Here is a 17,153-nt window from a genome sequence, read left to right on the forward strand (position 1 = left end):
TATCAGCAACACTAGTTAGTAGTAGTAGTAGTAGTTAGTAGCAGTAGTAGTTTATGTGTCGGGGGGCTAGGGTCAGTTTGTTATATCTGGAGTACTTCTCCTGTCCTATTCGGTGTCCTGTGTGAATCTAGGTGTGCGTTCTCTAATTCTCTCCTTCTCTCTTTCTCTCTCTCGGAGGACCTGAGCCCTAGGACCATGCCCCAGGAATACCTGACATGATGAGTCCTTGCTGTCCCCAGTCCACCTGACTGTGCTGCTGCTCCAGTTTCAACTGTTCTGCCTTATTATTATTCGACCATGCTGGTCATTTATGAACATTTGAACATCTTGACCATGTTTTGTTATAATCTCCACCCGGCACAGCCAGAAGAGGACTGGCCACCCCACATAGCCTGGTTCCTCTCTAGGTTTCTTCCTAGGTTTTGGCCTTTCTAGGGAGTTTTTCCTAGCCACCGTGCTTCTACACCTGCATTGCTTGCTGTTTGGGGTTTTAGGCTGGGTTTCTGTACAGCACTTTGAGATATCAGCTGATGTACGAAGGGCTATATAAATACATTTGATTTTGATTTGACTAGTTAACCATTGTTAGGAATTCACTTTGTGGCCTGTACTGTATTAAAGGTGCATATCTTTCTCCAGATGAACAGGATCCTCTAATAGGAGACTAGTGCCATGGCAAAGTTGACCATCCTCCTACTTGTCTGTGCCGTCTTGGGAGCTCAGCAACACAACGCCCTTAATGGAGGCCCAACTTCTTCCTCTTGAGCGTTCACTAGAGGCAAACCCAGAGCTCCCTACTTTTGAAATCTTACAGAAGATTGACGCCGAACATGTTCCTCCTATGGAGGACATGGGTGTTGAGGGAAACTACTTTGAACAGAACCCACCTCTCGAGGTGTTTGAGAAACAGGGTCTCTCTCTCTCAAGCCATCAGAGGAGCTTGGTGTAGAGCAGTCCATGTCTCTGGAGGATGAGCAGGTGAAGACAGAAAGCAGTAGCGTATGCTCCACAGGCTGGTTCAAACATGGGCACCGCTGTTTCACATACATCCGCACCGAACGGACATGGGCCGAGTCGGAGCAGTACTGCGTGTTTCAGGGGGCCAACCTGGCATCCATCCACAGCACAGAAGAGAACCACTTCATTCAGGAGATGATCCGCAGACAGACACACAGACACACGACTTCCCAAGAGTCTGGATCGGCGGACAGGACGCTACCCAGGAGCGCCTTTGGCTGTGGAGTGATGGGTCCAGGTTCTACTACCGCGACTGGAGCAATGTACAGCCTGATAACGCCATGGGAAATGAGAACTGTATGCATATGAACTATGGAGAAGAAAAACGCTGGAATGATTATGTCTGCAGTAGGACGTTACCTTCTGTATGTTCCATGAAACTATAAGCTCTGACGTCGCCTTAATCAAGATGTCTATTTTGTTTAGTTTTCCTATGTATTTTCATGATGACTATTAGCAAATGAGTAAGATTAAATTGCTACTTAACATGACTAACACGAAAAACCGCACTCCATTATGTGCATCATCGTTTCGATTTTTATCTCTGCATTTGTTAGTTACAGCCACCTTGTTAAGACCAAAATAAGGGCAGTTTGATCATGTTTGTCAAATGTAAATAAAGGATTAGTCCTGTATATATTCAAGTGGCTACGCATGTTATTGTAAGGACAACCTCTAAACTGGTTTGTGGGGCGCCATGATTCTTAGACTATGTATCTGTCAAGAATACAACTTAAAGGGAAAAAAGGACAATCATTGAATATACCAATCAAGAATTTTTACACTACAGTAATAATTATTCACGGATTGTAATTATTTCCCAAATGAGACTTCAGCACTTTAAAAAAAGGGATTTAGGGAACTAGGGAAGAGCTAGGGACTAGGGAAGAGGAACTAGGAAAGAGCCAACTTCGCATAATTGTAATGAATAGTGAGAGCGGCGCAGTCCATGTTTGCTTGTTCTCCGTCTCCCCCATAGCAGCCTTTTCACCTGACATTAACGGCCTGAGTAGCAAGCCACTTTATAAACACACGAGTCACGACACACACGCGCAAAGGAACCTTAAACCCGTCTTTTCTCAGGAGATGTGTCCTGCTCTGATGGATTGGAATGTTTCCATAAATTATTATTTAGGCAAGAGGTGCCTGCTTTTCGCAGATAACAAGTGGCTCTTTACCAGTCAGCGTGTTCCAAAGACACTGTAGAGATGCACACTGACCAAGCCACCTGGGATTCTGGCCTCTGACACTCAGCCCTTCACGGACATTGTTGCAAAGGAGCACAATACAAAAGTACTGTATCCTACATACTAGAGGTCACTATTTTTCTCAGGGGCTCTCTTTTCTCAGCTCACTAGCAAGAGGCTATTTGGGGTGAGACTTTACACCAACAAAATGTACATCAGGAATGAATGAATGCAGCGTGTGACAGCACTGTTTGGCCCCACCATATGCTAGGCTATCTGTTGTAAATATCGATCTTAAAAATAATTGTTTTGACAGATTTTGCAATCAACAGTGCTGAGCTTAGCTAAAACCCATTAGCATTCTGCCTGAAATACAAGACCTATTTGGTAGGGGTGTAACGTAGGGCTGGTCAATCCTGTCAAAATACCAGTATTCCGGTATTCCAATATTTTTTTTAAAGTGACAGTATGACGGTATTTTATGTTCTAAATTTGCATAGGGTGGCAACACATTAAGTTATTTCAAAATGGGTCTTTCTCCATTCTGATTATTTGAACAGTATAAAACAAACTACATTTCTCAATTTCCACATTTCCTGCACTCATTTTTAAAGCCACACTGCCACGTAGGGCTGCACGATATCTAGACCTTTACCAAATTCTGTTAATTGCGATTTGACTTGGATGTAGATCAAAACACTTGAGTAAACTGTTGGAATCATGGAAAAAAATGATTATTTGAATTCTATAGTTAGAATATAATGGTGGACACTTTGAATACAGTGTGACATGACAACGAATGAAAATGCCAGGCAGGAGTTATTTTGACAGGGTAGGAACCAAAGTGTTATTCAGTGTTTCCTATGGGACCCTATAATCTTTGGCTACATTAAAATGTTCTTTACTTCATGTAGTCCAAACACATAATTTTTACCCCCTCAGCCCTTGTGCTATCCGCTTTCCCTCGGGGGAATCCCCATCGAAAACAGATGCAGTTTGATTGGCATCTTAAGTGGAGGTCCAATTCACTAACGTTGCCTCCTCGCCCCCAATTTAGCACGAGGGAGCGAGTGAACAAGTTTGGTCACTTGCGGGGTTGATATGACCCACAATTCAATGCAAACTGTAGTCGCATGTCAAACTCTGGTGGCTGTGATGTGTCAAATATAATCACAAGGCTGCATTTTCGGCATGTCAGAAAAAAGTATCAAGCTAGCCTGGAAAAACATATATAAATACATATTATATATACTGGTTTTATAGTTGGCAAATGGGCTTAGTCTCGTAATGAGGAGCCTATAAAACATTGATAGATTCATAAAAAAAAAATATTTTGCGAGCTACCTGACAGGAGGGCTACCTACAGTTGAAGTCTGAAGTTTACATACACCTAAGCCAAATACATTTAAACGCAGTTTCACAATTCCTGACATTTAATCCTAGTAAAAATTCTGTCTTAGGTCAGTTAGGATCATTTTATTTTAAGAATGTGAAATGTCAGAATAATAGTAGAGAGAATTATTTCTTTCATCACATTCCCAGTGGGTCAGAAGTTTACATAATCTCAATTAGTATTTGGTAGCACTGCCTTTAAAATAGTTTAAATTGGGTCAAACGTTTCGGGTAGCCTCCCACAATAAGTTGGGTGAATTTTGTCCCATTCCTTCTGACAGAGATGGTGTAACTGAGTCAGGTTTGTAGGACTCCTTGCTCGCCCACGCTTTTTCAGTTCTGCCCACAAATTTTCTATAGGATTGAGGTCAGGGCTTCGTGATGTACACTCCCAATACCTTGACTTTATTGTCCTTAAGCCATTTTTCCACAACTTTGGAAGTATGCTTGGGGTCATTGTTCATTTGGAAGACCCATTTGCGACCAAGCATTAACCTCCTGACTGATGTCTTGAGATGTTGCTTCAATATATCTACGATTTTCCTCCCTGATGATGCCATCTATTTAGTGAAGCACACCAGTCCAACCTGCTAGAATCCCGACTAGAACCAAAAAATGTGATCATATTACTCCAATGCTAGCCTCCCTACACTGGCTTCCTGTTAAGGCAATGGCTGATTTCAAGGTTTTACTGCTAACCTACAAAGCATTACATGGGCTTACTCCAACCTATCTCTCTGATTTGGTCTTTCGATAGATATTCCCCTAGAATAGCTCAGAGACCTAGATTGGTGACATCAGTCAGATTACTGCTAAATTAGGTGATCGATCAATGGCTTTTCTTTAATACAAACTTAAAAAGGAATACACCTGGTGTAATAGGTCAATGGTCAGATCCAGAATTGATCTGTTTCTCATTTGCACTCAGCAAAAAAAAAGAAACTTCTCTTTTTCAGGACTGTCTTTGATAAATCATTCGTAAAAATCTAAATAACTTCACATATCTTTATTGTAAAGGGTTTAAACACTGTTTCCCATGCTTGTTCAATGATCCATAAACAATTAATGAACATGTACCTGTGGAACCGTTAAGACACTAACAGCTTACAGACAGTAGGCAATTAAGGTCACAGTTATGAAAACGTAGGACACTAAATAGGCCTTTCTACTGACTCTGAAAAACACCAAAAGAAAGATGCTCAGGGTCCCTGCTCATCTGCGTGAACGTGCTGCAGATGTGGCCAGGGCAATAAATTGCAATGTCCGTACTGTGAGACGCCTAAAACAGCGCTACAGGGAGACAGGACGGACAGCTGATTGTCCTCGCAAACGTGTAACAACACTTGCACAGGATCGGTACATCGGAACATCACACAGGTACAGGATGGCAACAACTGCCCGAGTTAGACCAGGAACGCACAATCCCTCCATCAGTGCTCAGACAGAGAGGCTGGACTGAGGGCTTGTAGGCCTGTTGTAAGCTAGGTCCTCACCAGCAACAACGTCGCCCATGGGCATAAACCCACCACCCCTGGACAAGACACTGACGAGTCGTGATTTTGTCTCACCGGGGGGGGGGGGGGATGGTCGGATTCGCATTTATCGTCGAAGGAATGAGTGTGACACCGAGGCCTGTACTCTGGAGCGGGATCGATTTGGAGGTGGAGGGTCCATCATGGTCTGGGGCGGTGTGTCACAGCATCATCGGACTGAGCTTGTTGTCATTGCAGGCAATCTCAACGCTGTGCGTTACAGGGAAGACATCCTCCTCCCTCAGGTTCCCTTCCTGCAGGCTCATCCTGACATGACCCTCCAGCATGACAATGCCTCCAGCCATACTGCTCGTTCTGTGCGTGATTTCCTGCAAGACAGGAATGTCAGTGTTCTGTCATGGTCAGCGAAGAGCCCGGATCTCAATCCCATTGAGCACACCTGGGACCGGTTGGATCGGAGGGTGAGGGCTAGGGCCATTCCTCCCAGAAATGTCCGGGAACCTTCAGGTGCCTTGGTGGAAGAGTGGGGTAACATCTCACAGCAAGGACTGGCAAATCTAGTGCAGTCCATGAGGAGGAGATGCACTGCAGTACTTAATACAGCTGGTGGCCACACCAGATACTGACTGTTACTTTTGATTTTGACCCCACCCCCACCCTTTGTTCAGGGACATATCTGTGGAACATGTTCAGTTTATATCTCAGTTATTAAAGCTTATGTTCATACACACATTTATGCATGTGAAGTTTGCTGAAAATAAAACACAGTTGACAGTGAGAGGACTTTCCTTTTTTTGCTGAATTTCAGCAAATCTCATTAGGCCAACTGTTTGCAAATGGATGAGAGCATAACAAACTGTCAGTACATAAGACTGGAGCCGTTTCTCTAGCGCCTTTCCCACGTAAAACTTGTAATAATATTTCTTCCATGACCACTAATCTGAAAGGGAATAAGAGGTGAAAGCTGCATGGCAGAAACCTATCCAGTCCTTTCATGTGTCAGTGGTGATGGACGAAAGGAGACAAGGAAACTACGCCAATCAACTAGAACATGTCATCCTGTGCTTAGTGTACTGGGATCTCATGTGTTCTTAGTCTGAAGAAATAGTTCAGTTTCACTGTACTACCACTGGATGTCAGCCTTGCACACCATTACTGCTGTTGTACCAAATAGTGTTTTCTGGGAATGGATATGCTATCCAGCTGTCCATTTCAGATATGTAACAGAAGAGATATTTTTCTTCAGAGACACATTAACAAATGTTTAACAAATATGTATGTTTGATTTCTGAAAGGGGTGAAGGGTTTACAAGAAAGACCGCATACTGTGGGTTATTGCACACATCATAGGTGTGTACATTGAGGTATAGTAAGAGCAGCAAGACGTTGTCCCACGACACTCTAGGGTCAGTATCGCTTGCCATCTAATGATTAAAAATGGCACTCCAGTCTCCTTTTCCTCTAATTTATAACCTGATTTATTTAACAAAAAAAGGCACATCAATAGGTGGTCCACGTATGACATGGCACAAGTGGGGAGGTGGGCCTTTCTCTTTTGTCCTCCATTGCTTCTGCAATCGTGTATATTACTCTATTTATACTTGGGATATTGTTTTTCAACACGAAATTTCAAAAATAGCCGAGTGTCTTTAAGGTTAGGATTTGGTAAGGATAACTTCTACCCAAAGCAGGGTTGTTTGGGTGCAGAGGTGGGCAGGATTATGGGCGGACTGAGGACATGGACAGGGCCAGACCGGCCACTTCAGCTGGTCATGTTCCTCCCATATAGGGTCATGACTCCTCAGTAAAGATGCAGAACCTCCCCCCACACATGGCCCACAATGCCTAGCTCCGATGCGATCACATGCAGTTCACCTGTCTAACAGAGAGCACACTAAATGTCACACATCAAGGTATTGAAGAACAATGGATTCATATCAAATTCTGTCACATGCGCCGAATACAACAGACCTTAGTGAAATGCCTACTTACAAGCCCTTAGCCGACAATGCAGTTAAAAAAATTTTTTTTTTTTTAAATGAGATAAAATAATTAAAGAGCAGCAGTAAATAACAAACGCAGGGCTATATACAGGGGGTACCGGTACATAGGTAATATGTACGTGTAGGTAGAGTTAAAGTGACTATGCATAGATAATAGCAGAGAGCGGAAGCAGCGTAGAGAAGGGGAGGGGGGCATGCAAATAGTCTGGGTAGCCATTTGATTAGATGTTCAGGTGTCTTATGGCTTGGGGGTAGAAGCTGTTAAGAAGCCTCTTGGACCTAGACTTGGGGCTCCGGTACCGCTTGCCGTGCGGTAGCAGAGAGAAAACTATGACTATCGTGGCTGGAGTCTGAGGGCCTTCCTCGGATACGGCCTGGTATAGAGGTCCTGGATGGCAGGAAGCTTGGCCCTGGTGATGTACTGGGCCGTACACACTAGCCTCTGTAGCGCCTTACGGTCGGAGGCGGAGCAGTTGCCATACCAGGCGGTGATGCAACCATGCTCTCGATGTTGCAGCTGTAGAAACTTTTGAGGATCTGAGTACCCATGATAATTCTGTTCAGTCTCCTGAGGGGGAATAGGTTTTGTCGTGCCCTCTTCACGACTGTCTTGGTGTGCTTGGACCATAATAGTTTGTTGGTGATGTGGACGCCAAGAAACTTGAAGCTCTCAACCTACTCCACTACAGCCCCGTCGATGAGAATGGGGGCGTGCTCGGTCCTCCTTTTCTTGTAGTCCACAATCATCTCCTTTGTCTTGATCACGTTGAGGGAGAGGGTGTCCTTGCACCACACTGTCAGGTCTCAGCCTACAGGGAGGTGGTCAGTCCCATTGTTGATCAGGCCTACCACTGTTGTGACATCAGCAAACTTAATGATGATGTTGGAGTCGTGCCTGGCTGTGCAGTCATGAGTGAACAAGGAGTACAGGAGGGGAGTGAGCACGCACCTGAGAGGCCCCTGTGTTGAGGATCAGAATGGTGGATGTGTTGTTACCCACCCTTACAACCTGGGGGCGGCCCGTCAGGAAGTTCAGGATCCTGTTGCAGAGGGAAGTGTTTAGTCCCAGGGTGCTTAGCTTAGTGATGAGCTTTGAGGGCACTATGGTGTTGAACGCTGAGATATTAGTCAATGAATAGCATTGGTGTTCCTTTTGTCCAGTTGTGAAAGGGCAGTGTGGAGTGCAATAGAGGTCTCATCTGTGGATCCGTTGGTGCGATATGCAAATTGGAGTGGGTCTAGGGTTTCTGGCATAATGGTGTTGATGTGAGCCATGACCAGTGTCATGTCTTTACTATCATTAAATTGAAGACATAATATTTGATAAAAACTCTGTAATTAGTATTACGCAATCAACTGATTAATCATGTAACTGTAATTAACTAGGAAGTCAGGGCACCAAGGAAACATATTCAGAGAGATATATATATATATATATATATATATATATTCAGGTTATAATTTCCTAATGTAACCTTTCAGATATTTTCATATCTGATCCATAGTCTTCTGATTGAATGAATTGTTTACTTTACCTCACGTTAGTCTCATTCCAAACGTCGTAAATTGTTGGTTATCTGCACGAACCCAGTCTTCACTATGAGTCATCCATACATCATTGTCTTAAATCATTTATTACTAACTAAGTAATTCACAGAAATGCATAAACAAACCAGGTAAACGTGGTTACAAGAAATGATAGGGGAATGTGCCACAGTGGGCTAAACCACTAGACAAAAGGGGAAGTGGGGGTCAACTGAGATGAGACACGTCAAAGTTGATAATTATAACAATTGAAATGCTAATCCTTTGCACATGAACGCTCACTCATTCGGGAACAATTGCAATCAATATATATATTTACGCTCAGTGTGTCGTCTTGATCGCTGTTGAAAAGTTTGTTTCTGTTGGAGAGTTTCGTCCTCTCTCTCTCGGTTAGAGGGGATAGTTCAGAATGACATTCATTCATTTGTTATAGAATGGATGTTTATGGAGGTTGTCGTTCTTCGCGTTCAATGATATCGAATTCCTATTTGCAGACTAGTAATTAATATCAAAGACTTGTTCTTGTTCTGTCGGTATCGATAGTCTAAGAGTTTAAAAATGTGGTATGGTTAAAAGATTCAGCAATGGTCTGCAACCTTCGTCCTCTTTTAATGGAGAAAAATATGGTCTGGTGATAATTTCTCAAAGTTGGGTTTTATTCAGAATGGCAGAAAAGGGCTGTCCCAGGATGCCTGACCCTAACTGGGCTCAGGGGCAGTCCTCTGATTTAGTTAACTCCAATTCCCTTTTTGAGTTTTCCTTCATTAAACAGTCCAAAATCACATTGTAAAATTGTGTAAACAGTATCATACTCACTCATTCATCTTATACAACAATTAGATGTAAACCTCATATCTGAGGCTATTATAAAAACAGCGTTATGGTAATGTGGCCACACCGTCTCCCATGAGCTTCCCCAAGTTGTAACAAACAGACCAGTTCGTAGCTGGATTCTTCACCGATCTTTTATACCTTCTCCGGAAGATGAAATTTTTTCGGACCTCGAGTTCTGCGAGGTGGGAGAAATTCCTTTGTTCTCTATGAAAATTTACTCTGCCTCTTATACGGTGTGGCCATGTGGCAGGGTCTTCTCAGGAATTTACGACCTCTCTCTGACCACAGCAGCCTTGTTGAAGGAGGCAAGGGGGAGGCAGGGAGAGGGGGATGGGGCTTGCTATACCCAAAGAGGGCAACGTCATGACACCAGCCTTTCAAAGAACTTCATGGCTACAGACGCGAGTGCTACAGGGAAGTAGTCATTTAGGCAGGTTACCTTAGTGTTCTTGGGCACAGTGACTATGGTGGTCTGCTTGAAACAGGTTGGTATTACAGACTCAATCAGGGACAGATTGAAAATGTCAGGGTAGACACTTGCCAGTTGGTCAGTACATGCTTGGAGTACACGTCCTGGTAATCTGTCTGGCCCTGCGGCCTTGTGAATGTTAAGCTTTTTGAAGGTCTTACTCACAACGGCTGTGGAGAGTGTGATCACACAGTAGTCCGAAACAGCTGATGCTCTCATGCATGTTTCAGTGTTTCTTGCCTCGAAGCGAGCATAGAAGTTATTTAGCTCAACTGATAGGCCTGTGTAACTGGGCAGCTCACGGCTGTGCATCCCTTTGTAGTCTAATAGTTTGCAAGCCCTGCTACATCCGACGAGTGTCGGAGCCGGTGTAGTACGATTCGATCTTAGTCCTGTATTGACGCTTTGCCTGTTTGATGGTTCGTCGGAGGGCATAGTGGGATTTCTTATAAGCTTCCGGTTTAGAGTCCTGCTCCTTGAAAGCGGCAGATCTTCCCTTTAGCTCAGTGCGAATGTTGCTTGTAATCCATGGCTTCTGGTTGGGGTATGTACGTACGTACAGTCACTGTGAGGACAACGTCCCTCGATGCACTTATTGATAAAGCCAGTGACTGATGTGGTATACTCATCAATGCCATCGGAAGAATCCCGGAATATGTTCCAGCCTGTGCTAGCAAAAGAATCCAGTAGATCTGCTTAATCTTACCACTTTTTTATAGACCGAATCACTGGTGCTTCCTGCTTTACATTTTTGCTTGTAAGCAGGAATCAGGAGGATAGAATTATGGACAGATTTGCCAAATGGAGGGCAAGGGAGAGCTTTGTACGCGTCTCTGTGTATGGAGTAAAGGTGGTCGTTTTTTTCCCTTTGGTTGCACATTTAACATGCTTATAGAAATTAGGTCAAACTAATTTAGCTTCCCTGCATTAAAGTCCCCGGCCACTAGGAGCGCCACCTCTGGATGAGTGTTTTCCTGTTTGCTTAAGGCGGTATACAGCTCATTGAGTGCGGTTGTAGTCCCAGGGGTGGTCTATGGTGGTATGTAGACCGCTATGAAAAATACAGATGAAAACTCTAGGTAGATAGAGTATCATGATAAGCTGTAGACCACACTACCTCAGGCGATCAAAACCTAGAGACTTCCATTGATATCGTGCACCAGCTGTTTACATATATGCATAGGCCCCCCATATATGCATAGGCACCAGAGACTGCTGTTCTAGCCAGCCGATAGAGCTGGTGGGTTATACACTATGTTCTTAATGTCGTCGTTCAGCCATGACTCGGTGAAACATAAGATATTACAGTTAATGTCCCGTTGGTAGGATATACGTTCTTTCAGTTTGTCCAATTTATTTTCCAGCGATTGAACATTAGCTAGCAGGACAGAAGGCAAAGGCAGATTTCTTCCACTAAACCTGTTTCCTTGTCCAGCCAATGACAGGGATTTGGGCCTGGTCGGGTGTCTGTAGTATCTCCTTTATTGAATATAAACTCTGTCTAATCTGAGGTGAGTAATCGCAGTTCTGATATTCGAGATGTTCGTTCATAAGACGTTAGCAGCAACATTATGTACAAAACAAGTTACGAACAACGCAAAAAAAACAAAAAAATAGCATGGTTGGTTAAGAGCCGCAGCCAGCCATCCCCTCCGGCTCCATCTTCCAATTCCTATGCAAAACAATGCCTACTGTAACATATCATCCTACTTCAGGGGAAAGTAGTCTTCCAAAGATATCAAATTGACTGCTGGCCTATAGTAAAGAGCAACAGAAAATGTAAGGCAAGAGTCACTTCATTTAAGTTGCTTGTGGCACAATCTTGTCAGCCTGGGTTCATGGCTCAACCAGCAATGTCAACATGAACAAAATACGCCTGATAGAAGAAAAGATGTTTGAGACATAATCCAGTATTCCCATTACATCGGATTTTAGTGTATTATTCTTGGACGAGCACGTTGTAAGACATTACTTTCCATTGTGTTTGTGTCTGCCTATGCATACAAGGAAAACAGTCATTAGTCCGATGTAATACAAAAGCTGACTGCAATTACACAGAGACAAGGAATGCCGACTGAGCAATATTGTGAGAATAGAACGATTAGAATGTTTTAGATTCCACTACATTCTAGTCCAAACTGAAAGAGCAGCAATTTAACACAGTTGGGTGTTAGAGAGGAAACACTCAGTACACTATACACAGGTGGTAAGAAAGGGTTTCTACTTTCCCCTTATTGCGATCAAAGTGTCGCTTATTCTGAGTAATGAACTTGGAGAAATAAGACAAATCTAGAGTTGCCAGAATGCTTTATTGGGGAGCTTTAACGGACTGTGGGTATAAATCATTGGACTTTTTTTTCTGAATGTATATCAAAAATGTCAAACCATTAACATGCCAAACCTTTGTCTGCTTCAACAGTGTGGCAAAATAGTTATAATGCACTTCCATCTGCACTGCCCGCAAAAAGAATGATAACATTCATTGCTAAAATTAGTTATATCAAAGCACTTGATCACTACACGTTGGGACAGAGTCCATTTGCGCAAATCATTTAATCCTAAAAAGCAAGAGTTGAAACCAAAACTATTTTACAATTGTTATGTTCTGAACAGAATCGTTGTTTTCATTCTGTTCCACCAGTTAGTCCACAAAAATAAAAAAGTTTTGAACAGGTCCCCAAAACAAATCCCCAAAAAGTTATGGTTGATATCATTCCTTTCTGTTTGTTTTTAAACCTTGGAAAACAAAAATTATATTCAGCTCAACATTACGTCACCAATGGATAGAGCAACTTGCTATAGAGCGGGCAAGCCATGTACATGCACTGGACAGACAAGTGTAGTGCTGGCAGGATTTAACTGAAATTTCACAGGTGAGGAGGGTGCTGGGCATCTTGTTATGACATGCATTATCTGAATTAGGCCCACAGAATTCTACCTACGGTGGAGCGGCTTCTATGAACAAACTTTGAATGCCTTTGAACTTCAGAGAGTTGGCTTAACTAGCGTTGGACCAGAGATAGCACCCTTGATCATGACTCTGTTTCACTACATTACACAATGCCGCCTAGAGTTTGAGAGCTAGATCAGAGCTAGCTAGCAATGTAGCTAACAAGCTTGTGTGTGTGTGTGTGTGTGTGTAGAGCAGCACCCGAATGTAAATAAACACATCTAACCTTTGTAGTTAATAAATCCAAAGTGAAACTTGATACTATAGGATCCTTAACCCTCAATGGAAAAGTTATTCCATTCACCTAATAATAAAATATCTCCCTAATCACCGAATCATGCTTGTAATGTCAGTCGCTACGACAGACTATGCTTCTGACGAGGTAGCCTACACACGGGGAGGTAGCCTACACACGGGGAAAAATGTATAGCTGGCAGGCAGACACTGGAATAAGATTGAGTGACAAAGTGAAGGCTTTGCATAGGCACTGTTGCGTTTGCAGGGACTGGGGGAAAAAAAATGTCATGATCGTAAAATAACGTTATTAACGGGTCTGTTCAGGAACAGTATACGGTACCAGTCAAAAGTTGGCACACACCTACTCATTCAAGGGTTTTTCTTTATTTTTAATATTTTCTACAATGTAGAATAATAGTGAAGAACTAAGAACTATGAAATAACACATATGGAATCATGTAGTAACCAAAAAAGGTGTTAAACAATTTAAAATATATTTTATATTTGAGATTCTTCAAAGTAGCCACCGTTTGCCTTGACAGCTTGCACACTTTTGGCATTCTCTCAACCAGCTTCATGAGGTAGTCACCTGGAATGCATTGCAATTAACAGGTGTGCCTTGTTAAAAGTTAATTTGTGGAATTTCTTTCTTTCTTAATGAGTTTGGGGATAATCAGTTGTGTTGTGCCAAGGTGGGGGGGTATACAGAAGGCACCCCTATTTGGTAAAAGACCAAGTCCATATTAGTGCAAGAACAGCTCAAATAACCAAAGAGAAACAAAAGTCCATCATTAGTTTAAGACATGAAAGTCAGTCAATACAGAACATTAATTATTTATTTCACCTTTATTTAGCCAGGTAGGCTAGTTAAGAACAAGTTCTCATTTGCAACTGCGACCTGTCAAAGATAAAGCAAAGCAATTTGACACATACAACAACACAGAGTTACATGGAATAAACAAAACAGTCAATAATACAACAAAAGAACAAAAGAAAACAAAAATGATATATATACAGTGAGTGCAAATGAGGTAAGAAGGGATTTAAGGCAATAAGTAGGCCATGGTGGCAAAGTAATTACAATATAGCAATTAAAACACTGGAATGGTAGATGTGCAGAAGATGAATGTGCAAGTAGAGATACTGGGGTGCAAAGGAGCAAGATAAATAAATAAATAAATAAATAAATACAGTATGGGGATGAGGTAAGTAGATAGATGGGCTGTTTACAGATGGGCTATGTACAGGTGCAGTGATCTGTGAGCTGCTCTGACAAGCTGGTGCTTAAAGCTAGGGAGGGAGATATGAGTCTCCAGCTTCAGAGATTTCTGCAGTTCGTCAAGAACTTTGAAAGTTTCAAGTGCAGTCACAAAGCCCTTGATGGTTTTGATGAATTCTGGCTCTCATGGGGACCGCCACAGGAAATTAAGACCCATAGTTCATTAGAGAGTCACCAGCCTCAGAAATTGCAGCCCAAAAAAATGCTTCAGAGTTCAAGCAAGACATCCACATCGACTGTTCAGAGGAAACTGACTGAGTCAGGCCTTCACGGTCAAATTGCTGCAAAGAAACCACTATTAAAAGGACACCAATAATAAGAAGAGACTTGCTTGGGCCAAGAAAAACAAACAATGGACATCAAACTGGTTGCAATCTGTCCTTTTATATGATTAGTCAAAATTTGACATTTTTGGTTCCAACTGCAGTGTCTGAGACGCAGAGTAGGTGAAGGGATGATCTCTGCGTGTGTGGTTCCCACCGTGAAGCACGGAGGTGGTGTGATGGTGCTTTGCTGGTGACACTGTCAGTGATTTGTATGGCTACCACAGCATTCTGCAGTGATACACCATCCCATCTGGTTTGCACTTAGTGGGACTATCACTTGTTTTTCAACAGGACAATGACCCAACACACCTCCATGCTGTCTACAGGCCATTTGATTGAGAAGGAGAGTGATGGAGTGCTGCATCAGATGACCTGCCCTCCACAATCACCAGACCTCAACCCAATTGAGATGGTTTGGGATGAGTTGGACCACAGAGTGAAGGAAAAGCAGCCAACAAGTGCTCAGCTTATGTGGGAACTCCCTCAAGACTGTTGGAAAAGCATTCCAGGTGAAGTTGGTTGAGAGAATTTCAAGAGTGTGCATAGCTGTCATCAAGGCAAAGGGTGGCTACTTTGAAGACCATCAAATATAAAACCTATTTGGATTAATTAACACTTTTTTGGTTACTACACGATTCCATATGTGTTATTTCATAGTCTTGAAGTAGGGGTGTGCCGACATGGCCATATTCATAATCGTATCCGAAAATTGACAGTTGATAGTCGGATCAGATGAGACTCGTGATAGGAAAAAAACTAAGATGTTTTAATATGCCTAAGTAGATGTTGGCAAAATAGGTTACCAATCTCTCTCCACGTTTAGACCAAACAGGCTGCAGATTAGGAGCCGGGAGGGAGGGAGGGAGTGTGTGTGTGAGAGACGGTGTCTGTGTCCTCAACTTGCAGAGGACAGACAAGTTGGCTATCAATCAGAATGTGGGTCGACGGTGTCATCTTTTTTCCCTACACTCGCCCCGCTTAGATATGATGCACTTTGATAGATTGATAGCAAACATCCTTGCCATTTATCATAGTAGCAGGTTAAAGAGAGGCAGCAGCGGTCTGAATGATCAGACTTAAAAACAGAAGAGAAAGTGATAGGGTGAAATTATGAAGTGAGTGGACAGAGAAATACAGCGTCACTCTATCCAAACAGAGCAGCAGGATCAACGTACAGCCCACCCACCCTTCTCTTTAGGCAGGCAAACAATCCAGTTATGTAGATCACCTCACTTGACTGACATGAGAAATATGCGTGATGGCACCCAGAAATTAATCCCCCCCCCTCCACGGATAATTACATAAAAATACTCGGATCATCCAGAAAATTTCCCATATCGGTTACGATACCAGTTTTGTCCGACTACTCTGCACACCTCTAATGGGTAGTGTGACATTTGCTTTTCTCTTATTGAATGAGATTGTGAACAAAACAATTTGAAAGATCTATCATATGTTCCAAATGGCAACAAGGTTCCAAAAACCAACTACCCTATAAAATCAATACATAGAACTGTATATGACGTCGTCAGAGAATGACAATAGAGTACCACAGTATGAGTCATAATACCCATAAAACCTAGCAGTCAAACAAGGAAAATAGTTCCAATCGTTTTTTCCACCATTTCTCCCCATAGGGGATTTTAGAAACAGTTCAAACAAGGTCTGTTTTGTGTAGGCTTACCCTGGTGTGACTTTTGATAACTGTGTAAATCTCTCCAGGACACTATTTCTACCCCCCAAAAATGAAATGTTAATTAGCTGCTAATGTGACTATCATAAAGAACTACAAATGTCATGATCTGGATGAGACTGTGGAATCAAGGCAAAGGGTGAGAATCTCTGGATGAACTATGAATACATTTCAACTTTCATTTAAAATTGACAATTCTGTTCACTGTCTTGTGCAAGTTTTAAATTGACAATACTTGTTTCGCAAAGCTGTCAACTAAAGATGTGCAGGAGCATGCAGCGATTTGTAGTCTTGCATGATGTATACTTTGATGCTAATTAGCATGTTTGAATCAGAGTAAATAGAGCCGAATACATTGATTAAAGTGACCTTGTCTGAGAGATTTGTTTTATCAAAACATCACGCCAGGGTAAGCCTACACGAAACACAGCCCTTATTTGAAGTGTTTCTGAAATTCCCTATGGTGGAATGACTATTGGAGCCATCTGTTTGACCGCTAGGTTTTATGGGTATTATGACTCATACTGTGGTACTCTATAATGTGTGGATCTTGGATCTCAGCCAGCAAGACTCATGGGCTGAATGGTTTCAAACTGGTGTCTAAACCAAGCTCCTTTACTCAACATCAGATTTATTTTCCACAATCCAATTCGCACCATTTCCAATAGTGTTGTGAGATAAAAAGAAAGAGATGGGTAATTGTGACAACTCTGCAGAGCTCCATTAGC

At 42.5% G+C, this 17,153-nt stretch overlaps 1 pseudogene; it reads left to right on the top strand.

The window, feature by feature from the left end:
* The first annotated feature begins 830 nt into the window (after positions 1-830).
* Positions 831-1,403, top strand: LOC139417169 (ladderlectin-like; annotated as a pseudogene).
* Positions 1,404-17,153: the final 15,750 nt, after the last annotated feature.

Source organism: Oncorhynchus clarkii, chromosome 9 (assembly GCF_045791955.1).
Source record: "Oncorhynchus clarkii lewisi isolate Uvic-CL-2024 chromosome 9, UVic_Ocla_1.0, whole genome shotgun sequence".
Classification (NCBI taxonomy): Eukaryota; Metazoa; Chordata; class Actinopteri; order Salmoniformes; family Salmonidae; genus Oncorhynchus; species Oncorhynchus clarkii.